We start from the raw sequence: 19,203 nt of genomic DNA, 5'->3' as shown, positions 1-19,203 counted from the left end.
TCACATCCCTCCTCAGTCTTGGACAAACCAAGGCAATTAGTACTATAACCATGATGGATACTTGCAAGGCATATTGATTTAATAGTTACATTATATATTTTGTCATCTCTTCTATTGCTTCTTATATTTGAAAAGGCTTTGATTTCATGAACAAACTGCTATATCCTTTTATTTAGTGAACAAATTGAGCCCTTTAGTGAACAAACTGAACTCTTTTTTTTTTTTTTTCCGAGATGGAGATTCACTCTTGTTGCTCAGGCTGGAGTGCAATGGCATGATCTTAGCTCACCGCAACCTCCGCCTCCCGGGTTCAAGGGATTCTCCTGCCTCAGCTTCCCGAGTAGCTGGGATTACAGGCATGTGCCACCACACCCGGCTAAATTTTTGAATTTTTAGTAGAGATGAGGTTTCTCTATGTTGGTCAGACTGGTCTCAAACTCCCGACCTCAGGTGATCAGCCCCCCTCAGCCTCCCAAAGTGCTGGGATTACAGGTGTGAGCTACCATGCCCAGCCTGAACTGTATTTTATAACATTAATTTTCTAAAGAATTTTATATAACTATAAGAGAGGTTGAGTAAAGAAGTGTAGATTTTCATGCATTAAGTTTCTAGCACTTTGATCATGTATACTCTGGAAAGTAGAAGTTTCATAGTAAATAATCACCTTCAACTCTGATCTCCTGTGTTCAGGAACTAATTTTAGAGCTCAAGTCTTACACAGAAACAGGGTAGAAATCCATATGTTAGCTGGCATGATTTTCATCACCTAACATCTGATAATCACGTCAGACTGGCATTCTTTAATACTCACTGATTGCTGCCAGGACTTCTAACTTCTCTATCCTTTACTTTGGAGTTTTTCTTCCTTTTACATCCAGCACTCTAAGAACTTGGGATACAAGATGGATAAGACATGGTCCTTCACAATGAGTTTTTCAATCTAATCTTTGAAGGAAAATTGCAAGAATGAATTTTATATAGTGCTTCGTCAAAGCTTAGACATAGAGGAATAGCACTTAGAATGTTGTTTGCTTCATGGATTAGTTTGTTCATCTGTTTAATAAACATTTATTGAAGCTCTACTGTCTGCTCAGCAATGTTCTTGACATTGTGGATACAAAGATGAACTATACTTGGAACTTTCACAAAATAAATAGTATAAAAGTATAGCTCGCTCCTCTCCAGACTGAGGGTTCATCAAGCACAAGATTGCCATGTCAGCATTTGATGCCAGTCTAACTTACCAGGACCAGTTGGGCTGGGAAAACGTCTCCTTTATAAACTCAGAGATACTATTTTTAGTTAACTATCTAATTTGACTTACTCCTCCCAAGAAGTTTATTATAGGAGATGTGAGCTATTGCATGTAGGTGGTTTCCCAGACTGGCCTGTGCAGTCAGATGGAAAGAATAGGGGCCTCTGGGACAATCCAGAGAAGCCGCTGCACCATGCAGAATAAAGATTTTCTATTTAAAGTTTATGTGACTGGGATGAGAATTGTAAGTACTGGAACACTTTATTCATCTACTTATTCATTCAGTCATTTAATAGCTATCAAGCACCTATAATGTTTCAGACATTGTTCTAATTACTGGGAATATAGTGAGAAATTAAACAAAGTTTCCTATGAAACTTATTTGATAGTGGAAGGAGAGACAGCCAATAATTATGTAAACAAAAAAAATATCATTTTAAATAATGATCAGATCTAGGAAGAAAATAATGCATAATAAGGAGGTAGAAAATAGGGATATATAACTTAGAAAGTGCTATTTGAAATAGGGGAAGTAGGAAAGGTCTCACTGAGTGGAAGATATTTGAGCAAATATTTAAATTATTAGAAGAATCTAAGCATGTGGTGACCAGCAGGAAGAACATTCTGGGGAAAGGGGATGGATATTATAAAGACTTTGGAGTAGGAACAACTTGAAATTTTCCAGGAAAAGCAAGAAGAAATGTGTGGCTCAAGTGCACCCAAGTAAGAATGATCATGTAGATAAGTAGGGACCAGCTCACATAGGCCATGGTAAAGACTGACAGAAAGCTATAGAGGATTTTTTTAAGCATGTATGATCTCCTTTACATATTAAAAGAGTTCCAGGGCTACACTGTGGAGAACAGTCTAACAGGGTCAGGGTGATACAGGAAGAGCATGTAGTAGTTATTGTAGTAGCCCAGTTATGCAAAGGGCAATGGCAGTGGGGAGGGGATGAAAAGTGGTTCAACTCTGCATAACTTGAAGGTAGGGCTGACAAAAGTTGCTGAGGGTCTTAATGTGGTTTTACATGAGAGAGACATCAGATGTGATGAATTTCAGGTGTTTCACCTCAGCCACTGGATAAATGGCAATATCCCATGGAGTTGGGGGCTATAGGGGATATGGAGAAATGAGCAGATTTGGGAAAGAGATAATTATGAGTTAGTATTGGAGCATGTTGAATTTGAAATTCTTTTCCAAATAAAGAGATGTAGTAGGCATTTGGATACATGAGACAGGAGTTCAGAGGAAGGATTAGGACTGGAGATTCCAGCTGTTTTTATTTCTGTATATTTTCTTTATAGCATAAGCCTACAGGGTACGAAGAATGAACTCAGAGAGTTTTTGGAGGTAAATATACATGTCCCATATTATTTGATGATGAACATGCAAGTACTGCTCTCAATTCAGTCTGCTATTTTTTAAAATTACCTGATATACATTGCAAAGAGGTACCAACAAAACCATATGAACACTTTCTAAGGACACATATGGTTTATGATCATATTGAGATGTAAGACAAACAAATTATTGTTTCATAATGATATAAGAGTAGAAATAGGGGAAGACACAGATTCTGTGGTTTAATGTTTAGGAAAAATCAGTGTGAATTAGTAGGGAGGTGAAACTCTAACCCATTGTTGAAATTAGTGAAGATTTGAACAGGTAGTAAGGAGCAGTCAGGGCATTCAAGATAAAAAGTCATAAGTAGATTGTGCAAAGACATAAACTAGCTTTCTCTTTATGACGGAGCAAGGATGGAGAACAAGGACACCAGTCTAGCATGAGCAGAGTGTATGTGTTTGTGAAGTTAAGGGAGATGAATTTATAAAAGTTGGCTAGAGCTAAGGGATTTGAACTTCCCCAGTAGCCCATTGGTTCTCACCTCTAGTATAATTCAGAATCACATTTGGAGCTTACAATGAAGATGCCTGGATATTACTTCTGGAAGTCCTGATTATAGGTTATGGAAAGGCCCTAGCACTTGTATTTTCAACAGGGAGCCTGTTCCAGAACATTTACCCCTCCTAAAGCTGTGGTTATTTACTAGAATTAATAGTCCTGTATGAGTAGCATGTACTGGATTGATAGGTAGAGTTGTCTCTCCCTGCACCAGGCGCTCATGGATCTTTACTCCAGTTCATTCTTAAGTGTCATAGCTTGGATTTTCTCCACATCTCTGCCTAAATTTTCAGCCTTTCTCTGTTTTATAACTTGGAACTACCTTGGCCTTTTAAGGCTTCCTTCATTTTCTTTCTACTTTGTGGTCTCTTGCACAATTACCTATGTTCAAGTGTGGGTTTAGGGATGAGTAAGAACCATGAGAGGGGTGGTGTCTCTTACAAAGAACTGTGAGAATGAGAAGAACCATGAAACTGTTATGCTGCAGGCCTAAATAATATAACTAATTAATACTATGGAGGCTGAATTGAAAGAAAAATATAGGACTTAAAGAGAAATTGGTATTTTTTCTAAGGAGGAACCTAAGATTAAAACCACAGAGCTAATAAGATTTTTTATTTGTTTAATTGGTAGGGTATCTTTTATAACTACATAATCCCAAATACTTAAGATTTTAGAATGCAACACATACATCTATAAAAACAGGAGAAGGAAGGCTTCTAGAGACAAAAGAGTGCCTACAGAGGGTCACTTTTAGGCCTTTAGAGAAGGAAGGCTGATATAGATGAATATTTTAAGTAATATTTTACTATGAAATAAATGTGCTTTTATTATGGAAAAGTTCAAATAAACAAAAATTATTTATAATTTCTCTACCCAGAAACAAGCACTTCTAGTGTTTTCTGGTCTTTTTCCACCTTGTGTGTACACAACTATCACTTCTTAAACAATATTTAAGTTAACAATATTTAACTTAGCAATATTTACTTAAACAATATATTTTCCTGTACATATGTTGTTGGTTATATGCCTTTTCACTTAACAGTATTCCAAAAACATTTCTTCATGTAATTAAATGGTATCTAAAATATGATTTCTTAAACTGCATAGTATTTAAGTCTAGGAATGTACTGTCATTTATTTAATCAACTCTCTATTGTCAGACAAGGTTCCCAGTCTTTCACAATTATAAATCATGTCATGATAAACATTCTTGCTTCTAAATCTTTGTGTAGATCTTTGAGTATTTCCTTTAGATACATTCCTAGAGGTGAGATTTCTGGGTCAACAGTCTTCATATATTTTTAAGTTTTTGATGCATATTGCTAAGATGCCCTCCAGAGCATTTTGCCAGTTTTATTTTTTTGGTGGTAACATCTTAAAGTTTTCTTCCAAAAGTGATTTGATTCAAAGCCATGCTGTTGCTTTCCTCTGAGTCCTTTCTGGTCCACCAGTTATAGCGGACTTAATTTAACTCTTACCTTAAGGTTAACACTTAGAGTAACCAAAATATTTTTGTAGTCATTTATGCTGCAAATGAGACAGTTTACAGAATATAAATTGACAACGAGATTAGATTGCATTTCTTTCTTATGCATGTTCTGTACAAGCATTCTGCTTATCCTGGGTAACAAATAGAAAGAAAGAAAAAACCTTACCTCTCTTACTTGTCCTAACTGAACACTCACAATGCATTAAGCATTGAACTGAACATGGACGAGATATGATTCCTGCTTTCTGAGACTTTACAATTCCAAGTACCATGATTGATAAGGTACAATATAAATAGTGGACTTCTAGGACAATGCCCTGTGGTTAAAAGTAATTGAGTTATATGGTGCAGGCGGACTACAGGATACTTGTGATCCACACATGCAGGTGGATTGTGTGCATCAGTCATGATATCTGTGGAATCTGAGAGACGGGAAATGCATACTTGTTTTAACTCCAGAATAATATAGAGAACTCAAATTCCTGCCCAGGCAAATAGGGATAAGTTATAGACTGCAAATAGGAGATGGATTGTGGGGAGGAAAAAAAAAATCTACTAGTTCCCACTTCTTCCACTGTGTCCCCTCCAGGGGACATTCATAGGTCAGGGTCCTTCAAGTGGTAGCTTTGAGTTCCAGACATTTTCAAAACTGCTCTAGGGAAAGGGACTGGCATGTATATGAAGACTATTTTCTTGTGAGGACAATGGGAGAATATTTGAAACTGGGACTCTTGTGAAAAAGCAGCAAGGTTGCCAGTGTACCTGGGCCTTCCTATTGTCTTGAAGTACTGTGGTGGACTTTGTCATGCTTAAAGGAGGTGTGATTGGGGGTAGGGAATTGCTTGACTGAGAATTAAAGAGTGAGAGCTCCTGTCCCGTTGCTTAAACTGAAAAGGATTTCTGACACGTATTCGGTTAGCAAAAATGGTTGTGAGTTAGTGGGACAATAGTAGCACTGATATAAAAATTCCAAATAGTCCTTCTGAATAGATATACACACATTTAGAAAATGCATTATAAATGACATATAGCAAAAATGTAAACAAGCCATTTAATAACATATTAATGCTTGATTCTGATCTCTTAATTAAAATGTGCATAAAAGAAAACAATGGTGGAACATCTGTGTGTGTTATTGGGATAGCAGGATTTATGCTGCACCCTGGGCTTTTTGTTCGCTTTTCAGTGTGTGTGAATGTGGGTGGGTTTCCTCTTTGAGGCACAGTTACCCATTTGACCCGCACAAGGTCTATATTCCCACCCACCTTCTCTTGGCTGTAGTTGCACCCCCTTTTTTTTCCCTCTTACTTAAAATACTGTATGGCTTGTTCTTTGCTTAAATTAAACTACTCTCATCATTTGATCTGAAAGCCACTCTTCACCCCACCCCTCTAACCTGAAACTGTGACCTAACCCTGACTCACCCTTGTTATCTCAGCAGATGTACACAGCATTACCTAATGTTTTGGCCTCAGTGAATAATCTCAAAGAGCTTTGGGGAAAGTGTGGCCCTTTGTATCTGTGACCTTGCAGCAGTTATTCCTTAGCTGGACACTGTCGGATTTAGATGTTAAAAACAGACTTTCTACTAACCCCTGCTGGTGATTTCTTTATTATTATTATTGATTTGGAGGATGTATCTCTGAACCCCATTTTGCCCAACTGTTAAATGAGAGTGCCAGCAATCACAAAAAGTCAAGGGTTATTAAGTGCTTTAAAATCGTCCACTGAAAATGTTACACTCTGATATGCTTTTATTTCCACTTTTACATGGAACACATGTGATCACCAAAAAGTTTGTCTTTGATTAAAAAAGCATAAAAAGTACCTCACATCTTCTGTTAATCCCAGAAGATTTATGTATCATTTATACAAGACAAAGTCACACACAAATAGCCTTCTTAAACATACAATAATTAATATTTAATGCCCCCTTTTATGAGGGGGACTTTGTGCTGGGATGTCTCTAATCCTTACAGTGTTCCTGCAAAATAGGTGGTTTTATTCTTTATTCTACAGGTGATGAAAATGAGGTTTCAGAACCCTTTAAGTGATGTGCCTAAAGTGCTATTGTTAATAAATGGAAAACCTGGGATTCAAACTCAAGTCTGTCTCTCTCTCTCTCTTTCTCTACATCATATTCTTCCTATAACATCACGACCTATATGGGAGTGTGGTAGCTCCCATTTCCTATAGACCGTGGCTAGATGGTGTTATGAAAGAGTTAAGTAAAATGTGCCATTTGTGACAAATGTCTGAAAGTTGTTTTTATAACTAGGATTTAATTCACAAATGAAGAGTAATTATCAATATGTCACAGATGAAGAGCTGCATGTATGGATCAGTATAATTTCTGTTCTTTGGCTTATGGATGCAGTATGCCCCAGGGAGTTTCACAAATCCACATGACATCTCCCAGTGCTGGGTTCTAGGTTAGCTGGCCAAAGTGTAAAATTCCTCTGTGTTCGGATGGCTCACAACTGGTTACTATCTGAAGAGATTTGTATAAAACTACCTACCATACATAGACTTAGTTTCTTTTCTGAATTTGTCTCTAACACTTGAGGGGGGAAAAAAATACCAAATTTTGATACTGGCTTTGTTGTTTTTAATAGGTGTTTGTTTTTGGAAGTGTTGTGCCAAGAGAGGAGGAAGAAGTGGCTGTGGGTCTTTCTTCCTTTTGCTATTTTCTCTTTGCCTTCTTGTGGTCCTATTTCCAATCTGATTCTATATTATCAGTTTGCCATAATCCTTTGCAAAAGACATAAAATGTTCATAGACTGGAAGTTATTAAGGCTTTAAATCACATCACACTATCATTGGAGTAATTTGGGGGGGGGGAATTTTGCATATTTCAGTTCTCTAGTATAGGGCATGTGCTGCATACTAGGGATGTAACTTACACCTGCTCTACTTCCCTTTATTTTTTTTCCTCAGGCTGAGAGAACCTTTAAACTTGTTATGTGTTCTGAAACAGATCAAATATTAGATTTCTAAGACTATCAGCCTGTGGTGGTGAGGAAAGGGTTAGTATTATATACAAATATGTATTAAGGAAGGCATCATAGTTAAGTGGGAAAAACACGAGTCTTGAGTATTATGGGAGCTCAGCCCTTTTCCTTACTAGCTATGTAGCTTTGAGTGAGTTATTTAATTCACTAAACTAAGATTTTGAATAATAATACCTACTATATAGAGATATTATACAGATTAAATGATATAGTACATATAGAATATTTAGAACAGTGCCTGACCCTTAGTGAATGTTGTTTGTTTACATTTCACACAGCAAGAAAAGGGAAAAATGGGAAAGAGTGGCAATTAGAAAATATTGATACTGAGTTTGAAAAAATTGTTTTCATCCCTTCAATTCAACATAGTAGTAGAAAGAGCATTTGTCTAGCAGGCAGAGACTTGGGTGAAACTTCCAGCTCTTCCTCCAGAAAGCTGTAAAATCTTTGCTATTCACCTTAGTATCTCAGACTCCTCATTGTGAAAATGAGTGAGTTAGAATGCATTATCTTAATTTAGTTATATACTTTTGCCTTCAGAAGATTTTTCTCCTCAGAGTAGTCTATGACATACCATTCAACAGTGTGTAAGTCTCAAAGGCCAACAGCCAAGTATGGCAGACAGGGCTGTTGTTAAGATATTCTTTTTCCTGTGTAACTATGTTTACATGAGCATTTATGTTCTTTGTGTATTTGTCATGTGCCTGAATATTTATGCACCTGCATGGTTGTTGAAGTAAGCTCACTGGCATACATTCATACATTTTTGTGGGTATGTGTGTTTATATATAACCTATATATATATATACAGTATGTGTGTATATATATAAATATATGTCTGTGTGTATGAGAAACAGATGCACTGTAGGCAGATAAAGCAGATAAATATAGATCCAAATAGAAGCATAAGCATATAAATATAGACGTTATATAGAGTGAAAGCAAGCAGATCAGCACCATTTCATTATTGCTTGAAGTCTTTGTAATAAAAGAGTTAGAAATCAGTAACTGACATTGAAATTATTGACTGAATGACACTGTCATATCAGAAGGCACAGTGTAAGGTAAGAAAATAACCTTTCTTTCAACTTTGAGGAGAAATTAGCAGGAAGATTTATTACTGTTAATTATTTGATTTAGGAAAGTTTTTAGGTGCTGTGTAGTGTTGTGTTTTTGAAAGTACAGAAATGTCACCTCTCCTAAAAATACTGCCATACAACAAAAAATAAATAAGGAAAGAAAATCTATTTCAGTCTTGCAAAAAGATTTGGCAAATGTGACACCTGGATCCCTTTTGTCCACAGGCTGTGATTTGCAGCTCTCCCCTATTTCTAGGTATAGACAGATGAGTTGGTTTCGTTCTACAGTATTTTCTACAAGCCCCTCTGAAGTCTTTAAGGAAACTCACCTAAAGGAGATATCTCAGGCTAAAGTGACCATTGTTAAGTTATTGTCATGGGGACGCTTGCAATTGTCTTTAGTGAGGGTGTTGTGTGAGTAAAACTGGGCTTCCATCTGTTACTTTCATATCACTGTCTGTTTTTACCAGTCAAAATAATTGGTTGTGAGTTTTTGCTTTATTTTATTTTGTTTTAGTGAGAAGGGTATTGTGAGTTATTTTTAGCTAGCTAATTTACTTTTTAATGTTGCAAGTTATATCTTGCTCATGTGTTTGAATGCTATTTGAAAAAAAAAAAAGTGGTGCCTCCTTTTTCCCTCTAAACCTCATCTATTTCCCTAGCAGATCTTATCTCCTCTTCAGCTTTGTTGCAGGAATATTCAAAGAAGCTAAAATTTGAAGAAATTCCTTGAAACATACAAATACGAAGCCTGCTTTTTCCCAGTACCACAAAACTGCCAAAGTTGTTGCAATTGCTTTTTCTGTCATTAGTCTACCATTGCTTTTCCTTACAGGGATGAGAGAAGAGGGTTCAGAATACGTGTTCCTCCTAACTTCTGCTCCAAATCAGAGTTTAGACTGGAGGAAAAAAAGGAGGGAAGGGAAAAGCAATAAAGATTTATTGAATGTTAAGGAATGAATTGGTGCTTCCTGGAGAACTGTTCATTCTTCTCTCAAATCTGGCTTCAGTTACTTTGTTGTTTAGTACTTCACCAAATAATGATTTTAAAATATTTTTAAAGAGTGACTCAGTGGTCTTGAGGATCACACACACACTCTCTCTCTCTAACACACACACACAAACTTGTGTAAGATTCATTAAAAAAATTGCATTGTGTGAATAAAATGGAGTATACTTTTCAATTTATAAATTATTTTGAACGAATACTTAATGTAATGTGTAAAGTTGGCATACTCTACAGTGTTTCAGACTACAGTTTCTTTTTTAAATTCTGTTATTTACCTGATGAGCTCTAATGTTAACTTGGACAAGTATTTATTTATTCAAGAGTGTTATAGTATATCTACATAAAACGATCGAGCAAAGATTTTAGAAAGATAATCACTTGCCAAAATAACATAGTAAAACTCCTTTATCTTTACACACACACACACACACACACACACACACAATTTAGACTAAAGCACTATGTCCCATTTAGCTTAAAAAATGTTTTAGGGTTAGATTTCTGAGGGAAGTATGTACATACACATACTCCTCTTTTCTTGTTCTTTGTTTCCTTTTCTCCTGGTGTAACATATTTACTGTTTAGCTTTTGTCAAATGCTTTATAATAATTACCAGAAATTTCGGCAAAGACAAAATAATTCGTCTGTGTATGTGTATATTTATAGGTTTATATGCACATAGACACACACACACAAACACACACATCCAGATTGAAATGTTAATGTATTAATCATCTGATTTTTGGGGGTAGAGGGTTTGAGACAGGGTCTCGTTCTCTCACTCAGACTGGAGTGCAGTAGCATGATCATGGCTCACTGAAGCCTCCGTCTCCTGGGCTCAATCAATCCTCAGCCTCAGCCTCCAGAGGAGCTGGGACTATAGGCACGTGCCACCATGCCTGCTAATTTTTTTTTTCGCTGTGTTTTGGAGAGATGGGGTTCCACCATGTTGTCTAGGCTGGTCTCGAACTCCTGAGCTCAAGCCATGCACCCACCTCAGCCTCCCAAAGTGACTCCCATGGTGACTGTAGTCACCATGCCTAGCCAATCATCTGGTTTTTTTATGTATTATGTTTTAAAACTTTCTCCTAATATAAATCTTCAAAGGAATTTTTGTAAACATTTGAATGTCTGGTCTCATTTAAAGGTTTCTAGGAGATTGTGCATTTTCTTATCTAAGACAAAACATTTTCCAAATATGCATTTGGATATTTGCATATGAATAAACAGGGATTTATCAGAGCCAAGAGCAAAGCAAGAATCTCTTATTAGGAGTCATTTACCCTTTCTACCTCCTACTTGGAGCATGAGGTAGCTCTCATCATTGGCATGGAGAATTTTCTTTTTTTCAGTTAGATGGTTTCGTATTCTGTTCCTGGTGTTGCAGTACACTGCAGTGCATACGGGCCTGGGAGTCAAACAGATCTTGATTCAAACCTCACTTTGCAACTTTTTTAATTAGCTCTGTTTCCTTACGCAGGTTAGCTAACAGCTCTTTAACTATGTTGCTAATCTATAAAACATGGGCCACAGCCACTTCACTGCAGGTTTGTATTAAATGAAATAATATTAATGGAATATATGTCATGTAGTATGTACTCAATAAATACCAGTTTCCTCTGGCCTGTTAATTTTAATATATAGCTATGATTTCTTCCCCAATCCCTCCACACCATGGTGGCACATAGCATTACACTGTAGGTATCAGATATTGTAGACAATGCTAAAGAAATAAGGGCCGGGCGCGGTGGCTCACGCCTGTAATCCCAGCACTTTGGGAGGCCGAGGCAGGCGGATCACGAGGTCAGGAGATCGAGACCATGGTGAAACCCCGTCTCTACTACAAATACAAAAAATTAGCCGGGCGCGGTGGCGGGCGCCTGTAGTCCCAGCTACTCCGGAGGCTGAGGCAGGAGAATGGCGTGAACCCGGGAGGCGGAGCTTGCAGTGAGCCGAGATTGCGCCACTGCACTCCAGCCTGGGCGACAGAGCGAGACTCCGTCTCAAAAAAAAAAAAAAAAAAAAAAAAAAAAGAAATAGGAGCAAAGAATTTTAGAAATTATTGATTATCTAATACTGACCCTGGGAACGAGCTTATGAGGAAAGAAATCTAAGGAAACCATCAAAAATTCCTGTCTCCTGTCATTGTAATGTTTCCTACAATAATGAGTTAACAAACAGAAGTGGGAGATTTTTCAACACGGTGTTGCTGAAAGCCTATTCACATCAATACAGTGGAATGGAGTGATGTACATTAAGCCTTATGAAATAATAGGAAATCCTTTTATTGCCCATTCATATGCCAGGTTAATGTGCTTCATTCCACAGTGGATGTTGCTCACTTTGGCTCACTCTAGATTAAGCTCATTGATTAACTACCCTTTGTAGGGGAAGGGTCAGAATACAACTCTCATTGAAATTATTAAATAGTTGCTATGTGTTTTCTTTTTTAAGGAATAGGAGGGGAGAAACACCTCCCACTCTAAGATACTTGGAGCTGCATTTCAGCCTACAGCTGATCATTTTAACTGAATTACAAACCCCATAAGCATAAGGTTTATAATGGAAACAATGACCGAATCTTAATTACAATGATTTTGGCAGCAATGTCCCTGCTATCCAGAGACTACTTTCTCATGTCAGAGGACTCTTTTAACCTCCTCAGAGTTCATTTTCTGTGTAACTACAATTTTAGCGTGCAGGTCTTTCTGACTTTTTTTTTGGAATTGAGAGAGTTTGACCACATTAAGCCACGGAGATTTCTCTAGATCTCCTCCTGCTGTGCCGTAATCAGTCTCAAATATCTGTAATGTAGAATAGAAAGAAAGAAAAGGGAAACGAAAGGTGTCCTGGTGTAGTGGAAAATGAGTGGTCTGGAGATCATGAGCCTTTGCTCTCTGTCTTTGATGAGATACTTTGAAATGCTAGCCCCAAGTTTTCATATTGATAATATGGAGGTCTAGACAGCTGTAACTTTCTATAGGGAAGCCTATAGCTGTAGTTTACTCTGTTTGTCAATATCTTATTGCAGTTTTGTTTTAAATATAGACCAAAGACCTATTTATTATAATAATACTAAATTTATACTTTTTCTTCCTTTGTAGTTTCTGAGGATATCACATTAACAAGGAAATCATTTCTGTGAGGAACAAGAATAAATAAAAGTTTGATAAACAGATGAAAAGAGAGAGAGAAGGAAGAATATGAAGTCAGGAAGGGCCATATATGAACTAGACACAGTAGAAGTGAGAGGACAGGAGGCAAAGACTCTAAAGAGTCAAAAATTAAGACAAGGAAAAGGAGAAGCAACAATTTGAACAGTAGGCTCACATTTAAGATTAAAAAAAAAGTATAAGATAGCTTTGAGAGGAATGAACATTTTACATAATGTAAGAATTCCTTATCTTATAAAAGAATCCTTTGAAATCTTCCCCTATGGCATTTAAAATAAGATTGAATTTATACAACTTTGATTTAGTCTGTGCTGTGAAAAAAATGAACTGTGAGCTTTAGATACTAGTCCGCTCTGTCTCAAAATATATGCTTTTGAGAAAATTAATTCTGAGCCTCAGAATCTTCATATATAAAATGAAGAAGGACAGGTAAGTTCTCATCGACTTTTAAGAATCATGAAATGAAAGAGCACATGGAATGATCTTGTTGACATATTGCCAGAATGCTTATTGAAGGAAGTTGCTGAATCCGATTACATTAAATAGATGACCAAAGTTAGAGAGAGCGAAAAAAAAAACTTTTTGAAGGTTTTGACTAATATCTACATGCTCAGTCCTACAGAATTAACAAGATGGTAGCCCCATTTTTTAAAATAATATGGCTACTGTTGCTAAACATGCTTTAAGTTGAATCTTCACTGGAATTTTTTAGAAATTGTAGTTGCAATTCTTTTTCTAAAGGTCTTATTCTCCAATTAACTGAAAGATGGCATTTCTGACTTTCTAAGCCAGAATTTATTTTTTTTCTAAAAAAAAAAAAACTGTTTAACCAAGAAAATGGAAATCAGTACATTCTTGGTTGTCCTTCTAGTAATTTAAATTTGTGTAACCTAATCAAAACTCAACCTGCCTTGCCCTTCAACAAAAAGCCATATTCTCTTCCATTACTAAATGGCTACATTTGTCTCAGTATTTTTTAAAAGATGAATTACGTTGATATCCCATGACTTTTTCTTTAGAATATGTCCATGGAAATTAAAATGGACTTTTCTGTGCCCAAGACTGAAATGAAAGACAGCCCAAAAGCGCTGGTGGAAATGAACACAAAACTTTGCTGATGTTATCAGTATTATAATTTTTGTTAAGCTTTCTCCTAATAAAATGGAACTGAAGTCAACTGACCCCTAAATAACTGCCTGATATTTCTCTCACGGTATTATTTTGTGTGCAGATTAATGATACAGCAGTATAGCCTAAGATTTCTTGTAAAACATCGGAATATATTTTCTCAGGCCTTTCTAGTGCACTCTTTCTACAGAGATATTTCTCCCATCATCATTTTTCAGTTTCAATAAATATTTGCTGAGTATAGAAAATGTGCCAAGCACCGTGGTAAGTGCTAGGTATACAACTGTGTGCATACCACCATGGGTCATTAAAGCATCTTTGACAAGTGGACAGAGTAGGCTTCTGTTTAATATTTTCTAAGCTCAGATGGCTGAAAAGAGAAGACAACTGGATGACTAGAAACCCCAACTCTTGTTCTTTCCTTTGGATAACCTCCTGTGATTTTTCCCAGTCATCATTTGCAAACACACATTGAGGGAGAAATCAAGTTCCCTGCCCAGCTTTTCAGCTGATTACTAAAGAGAACTTCTCTTTCTCTTTCTCACCTTAGTGGTTGTTCTCAGTCATAGGATGGCACTCAGGTACAGGAAGGACCTGTACCTAGCAGCAGAAACAACTTCACCCTTTCTTTCTGGCCCAAGCTTTGGGAATTCATTATATGGCATGGGAAGCACTGAGCAGCATTCAAAGACTGAGAATGCCTGTAATCCACCCAAACAAAAGTTAAAAGCTCTCTGTAGACATAAGAAATTATTTAAATTTCTTTATGAATATTGTTCCTCAATTTAGCGTTCTTCCTCATTTTGCCTATTTCTCTTTTATTATCCTATATTGGGCTGTTTTGTTCAGCCAAACAATTTGTAGCATGTCTGTTTTCAAAGTAAAATAGTGATCTATTTAAAGATTTCTAAATGTGTTCTTTATGTATTTTTAAAGGAGATGGGTAAAATAGAATGTATTTCTCTTCACCCTGATGATATTCCCGTGGTATATTTCAAATAATATTTTTGATTGGGTAAGCCAGTAGGACAAAAGCAATGGTGATCACAGATACAGATTCACAAATGCATAGAGAGAATCATAAATAGATGCATATGGAGGAGTCTGACAGTTTAGTGAAATTGCTTTCAAGTAATTTGACACATTAGAACTTTCAGACATGCATCTGCCAGTAATCCTTATTAGAAATAGTATTGGAATATCGGGGTCACTAGCTCAAGACCATTTTTTTGTGAGAGCTGAACAATAACCAAAAGTCAGAGCTATAGGAAATAAAAATGAACCTATTCCAGTCATTAGAACTGTTTCTCTGAATAAGCTCTTTCTTCCTCTCCTTCGTTCCTATTTTTTCCTCTCCCTATTTCTCCCTTTCTCTTTTTCCTCCCTCCCTCTCCTGCTCCTTTCTTTTTAGTGTTCTGAATTCATTAGATGGCATAGTGTAAATCAATAGTAAACGCTAACCGCCTACTCTGTACTCAGTTACGCAACATCACTTAACCGGTACACAGAGACAAAAAGGGAAAAAGCACACACAGCCTTTACATTCAAAAGCTCTTGCATAATTTTACTTTTCCACAGCCAAAAAGAAAAAAAAAGGAAATAACAGATGGGGAAACTTACAGTTTTTTTTTCCCTTTTCTCAGACTGTTTAGAAGGGAGTTAGTTAATATCCATGGCCCTTTCTAGTTGCCCTAGGCTGCAGCAAAATGCCCCATAATTGTCAGCACCTTAACTGGCTTTAAATGAGACATCGTGACCTGTATGATGGGTTAATTTTCCAGGTAATATAAGGCAACTTATTTTGAGATGTTTTGACTTCGTTTTTACTTATTTTGTGAAAAACCGACAACATTTAAAGTATGAAATGAATTTTAAAATAGAGTATAAGGAAGACGGGTGTGTGTGTGTTTGTGTGTTTTCACTTGAAATGTATCCTGATGTAATATTTATGTAAAAAAGCCAGTTATATAAACCCATCTTTCTCTTGCTTTTTACTTTCGGAGCTATATAAAGCTCTAATGCTTTTTTTTTTCTTTTTTTCTCTTTTTTCTTCTTCTTTTTTTTTTTTTTTAACAAAGTACATTCAAACTCTAAAGTCTTAATGAAAGAGAAAACATCTAGATGCTACAACAGAGACAGTTAATTCAGACTTTCTATAGAATTCATCATCTAAACAGTTTTATTTAAGAAGGAATAGTTTCTGGAATTCTCATTTAGACCTTTCTGTCAATTTCTCCCTGGAACACCTTTGGTTTCACTGTACTGCCTTCTTAATGTCTCAAATGTACAATAAATCTCTCTCTCTTTCTTTCTCTTTTTCTCTCGCTCTTTCTGTAGCCCTTCACTCCTTCTCACAACTCCCTCCCCCTTTTCTTTCATTGGTGTAACTCCCTTTCCAGCTTAAGTGGGAGCACAGTGAGATTTGTATGCAATTTATCAGTCCTTCTTCCCTGTTATAATATTTGGTTTCGCTTAACTGACTGATGTCCTCTGGGAACCAGGCATTTGTCTGATAAGGGAGGTTGGAGGGATTTTTTGTTTTGTTTTGGTCTTCCTTTTTAGTTTCTGCCTCTCAAGTGGTCATAAAATGGATATAAAGTGATATCACAGCCCTAGGCACTGTTATGCATCTCTTAGAAGAAATTAAGTTCAGATGTGTGAAGGGTAGCAGCAGTGGTGGTAGTTTTGATTGTTTTTAATACAACCAGAAAAGGTGGGAGGTGGGTGGAAGAGAGGATGGATGTGATCATTAGTGTGTGAGGAGGAACTATTGAAGCACTTGATCTCCTTGTATCTTGGATCAGCATCATTCTTTAAGATCATACTTTACTTCTGGTTATTAACGCCATAAGAAATTGGTTCATTTAATTTTACTAAAGTTATGAATTTGTTTAACACTGTCTTGTGTGTTAACTATTGCAATTTAGAATTCCTTTGTATGGAAAAAATCTGGTGCACAAGATAAAAATCAAAACTATTATTGCCCAAATTTGTGGTTCTCCGTTTTAACAACTGGATGATCGAGATTATTGGTATTATCCCATCTTTGTATTTGTGATGACTTGCGGAAATCTTTTCTGATCTTAGTATGAATAATGACTAAGCTAGTATTTATATTTAATGTATTTTATTAATACTTTTCCATTTAGCTTTATTTTCTTAACAGGATCTATAGCTCAGATAAATTTATTACAGAGAAATAATGAAAATTGGTCAGAATATTCTAGTCTCTAACTGGGATATCATATTCCCACAGGCATTTTTCTAAGGGTTCCTCTCCATGTATTATAGTTGGATTTGGATTCCAATATGCAGTTTTGCATGTAGGTGCCTGATTGTCAAAAGAAAAAAACATAAAACATTTGCACCATGTAAAGTGCATTGTTTATGATGTAATTTTAATATGATTAACAATCTGCACAAAGCTTTTTAAATGTGTAGTTCTGTGTACAAGAAGTTACTCTGAGTACCCTAATTTTCAAATGGGTTGCTTAGATTAAAAAAAAAAAAAAAAGACTTAGAACACAAAAGTGAGGGAGATTTGCACTTTATTGGTTGTCAAAAATAGTTGAAAGTATCTCGTTATAAAAGAAGCAGAGGAAAATTCTTCGAACTTTTTCCCTGCCTCCTGTTGTCAGAATAGCTTCCATTTTCATCTTGGTGGGTTTTCATGCTCTCTGAACCATACTAGGGCAGGACTGACCTTTCAAATCTCGATGTGTGCCAATGTAGACTTCTCGGCTCTCATTTTCTATTGTAACCAAGGCCTTGGGAACACATTAGCTGTTTCTCATTTTTCTGTTTTTTTTTTTTTTTTAATATGGGATCCAGGCTTAGGACAGGTGGCAGGCCTAAGCTTTCTGTTACTTGGACATGCAAGAAAAGAAGCTAGGGAGAATTTTAAACAGTTTCGAATTTTTCGTAAGTCTTTGACAACTGTTTCACCCTAGCTTCTGTTCTTATTGCTGTTGGCAGTAGGGATAGATTTTTTCTTTTAATGTGGAACGAGAACCTCAGTTACTGACTTACCTTTCAAGCAGAATCCGTCCAGTTGTGTCTGGCACATAATAGTACCATCATAAATATTTTCCGTGTTTCAGTGAACTGGTAAGGGACCTGCTATGGCCAACCCTGCAGACTGCTGATGCAGGTAAGCAGTAAGCTGTGCAAGTAATAAAGAGTAAGAAGAAATCTGATACAGAACTCTTCAGGCTCTAGTAGTGGACCGATCACTTCATTTTATGAGAAAGGCCTTTTTATCCTTTTTGCCTTTATAAAAGAAGCAAATTTCAGAAGACAATTTTACATCTTTCCTAGAGGTTCTTTTTAGGGGTCAGTGCTGCATAGACTGTTGGCTGATTTAACAAACATAATTTTTGGCAAGCTACCTTGGTGATCCTCATTAAGTTTCATATGCAAATGTGTTAGATACTTATGATTCTAGCTATCGAGTATACTCCTCATGCACTCTGCCACAGGGTCCTTTGAATCTTGGCTTTTCTCATTTTCTCTGGACAATTGTTTTTGGACTTCTTTTGTTTATATAGGTCCTAGGATGGTAACTATAAAAAATTCTATAGGGTTCTTCTTTTATATAGTGTTTCATTAGTTTTAGCTACACGAATTCCTGATTTTTCTAAATCAGTTTTGGCTTAAAGTAATCATGCCGCCCATTTTCAAGGCTTTCATTGTGGTAGTGGTATTGGGGGTGCTGGGTGATCTGTGGGAAAACCACCTGTAACTTCTAAATGTTAAAGGCATTGAAAAGCTTGTAGAATGATGGATAGACTGCTGCCTGTTAGATGAGCAATTTTTAAAATGCAGATTATGTAATATTTAAAGACTTTGTTGCTCCACAGTAGAAGCTTTTTAAATGTTAATTTGGGTTTTGTTTTGTTGTTCTATGACTTTGCATAAAAGATTTTGGATCTAAAAGGTTTCAGTTCACTCGTTCCATTTGTCTTACAGGACGTGGAATATAATACTATACATTTATTTATACTTAAAAAGGAGGATAAGGCCAATAACTCACAACTCATGAAACCGAGGGTAAATAATCCATAGCTTATTCTCCCACCATTGCCACAATATTTATAACACAAATAACAAACAACTAAAAACAAAGAGAAACCAGTTTGTTTTTATGTACAA

At 36.3% G+C, this 19,203-nt stretch overlaps 1 protein-coding gene across 16 annotated transcripts in view; it reads left to right on the top strand.

Annotated features, from left to right (window-relative positions):
* Positions 1-19,203, top strand: part of ZBTB20 (zinc finger and BTB domain containing 20) — an 833,136-nt gene that overhangs the window by 437,909 nt on the left and 376,024 nt on the right. The window lies entirely within an intron of this gene.

Source organism: Symphalangus syndactylus, chromosome 21, assembly GCF_028878055.3.
Source record: "Symphalangus syndactylus isolate Jambi chromosome 21, NHGRI_mSymSyn1-v2.1_pri, whole genome shotgun sequence".
NCBI classification, from domain to species: Eukaryota; Metazoa; Chordata; class Mammalia; order Primates; family Hylobatidae; genus Symphalangus; species Symphalangus syndactylus.
This window is presented reverse-complemented; position numbering and strand designations above follow the sequence as displayed.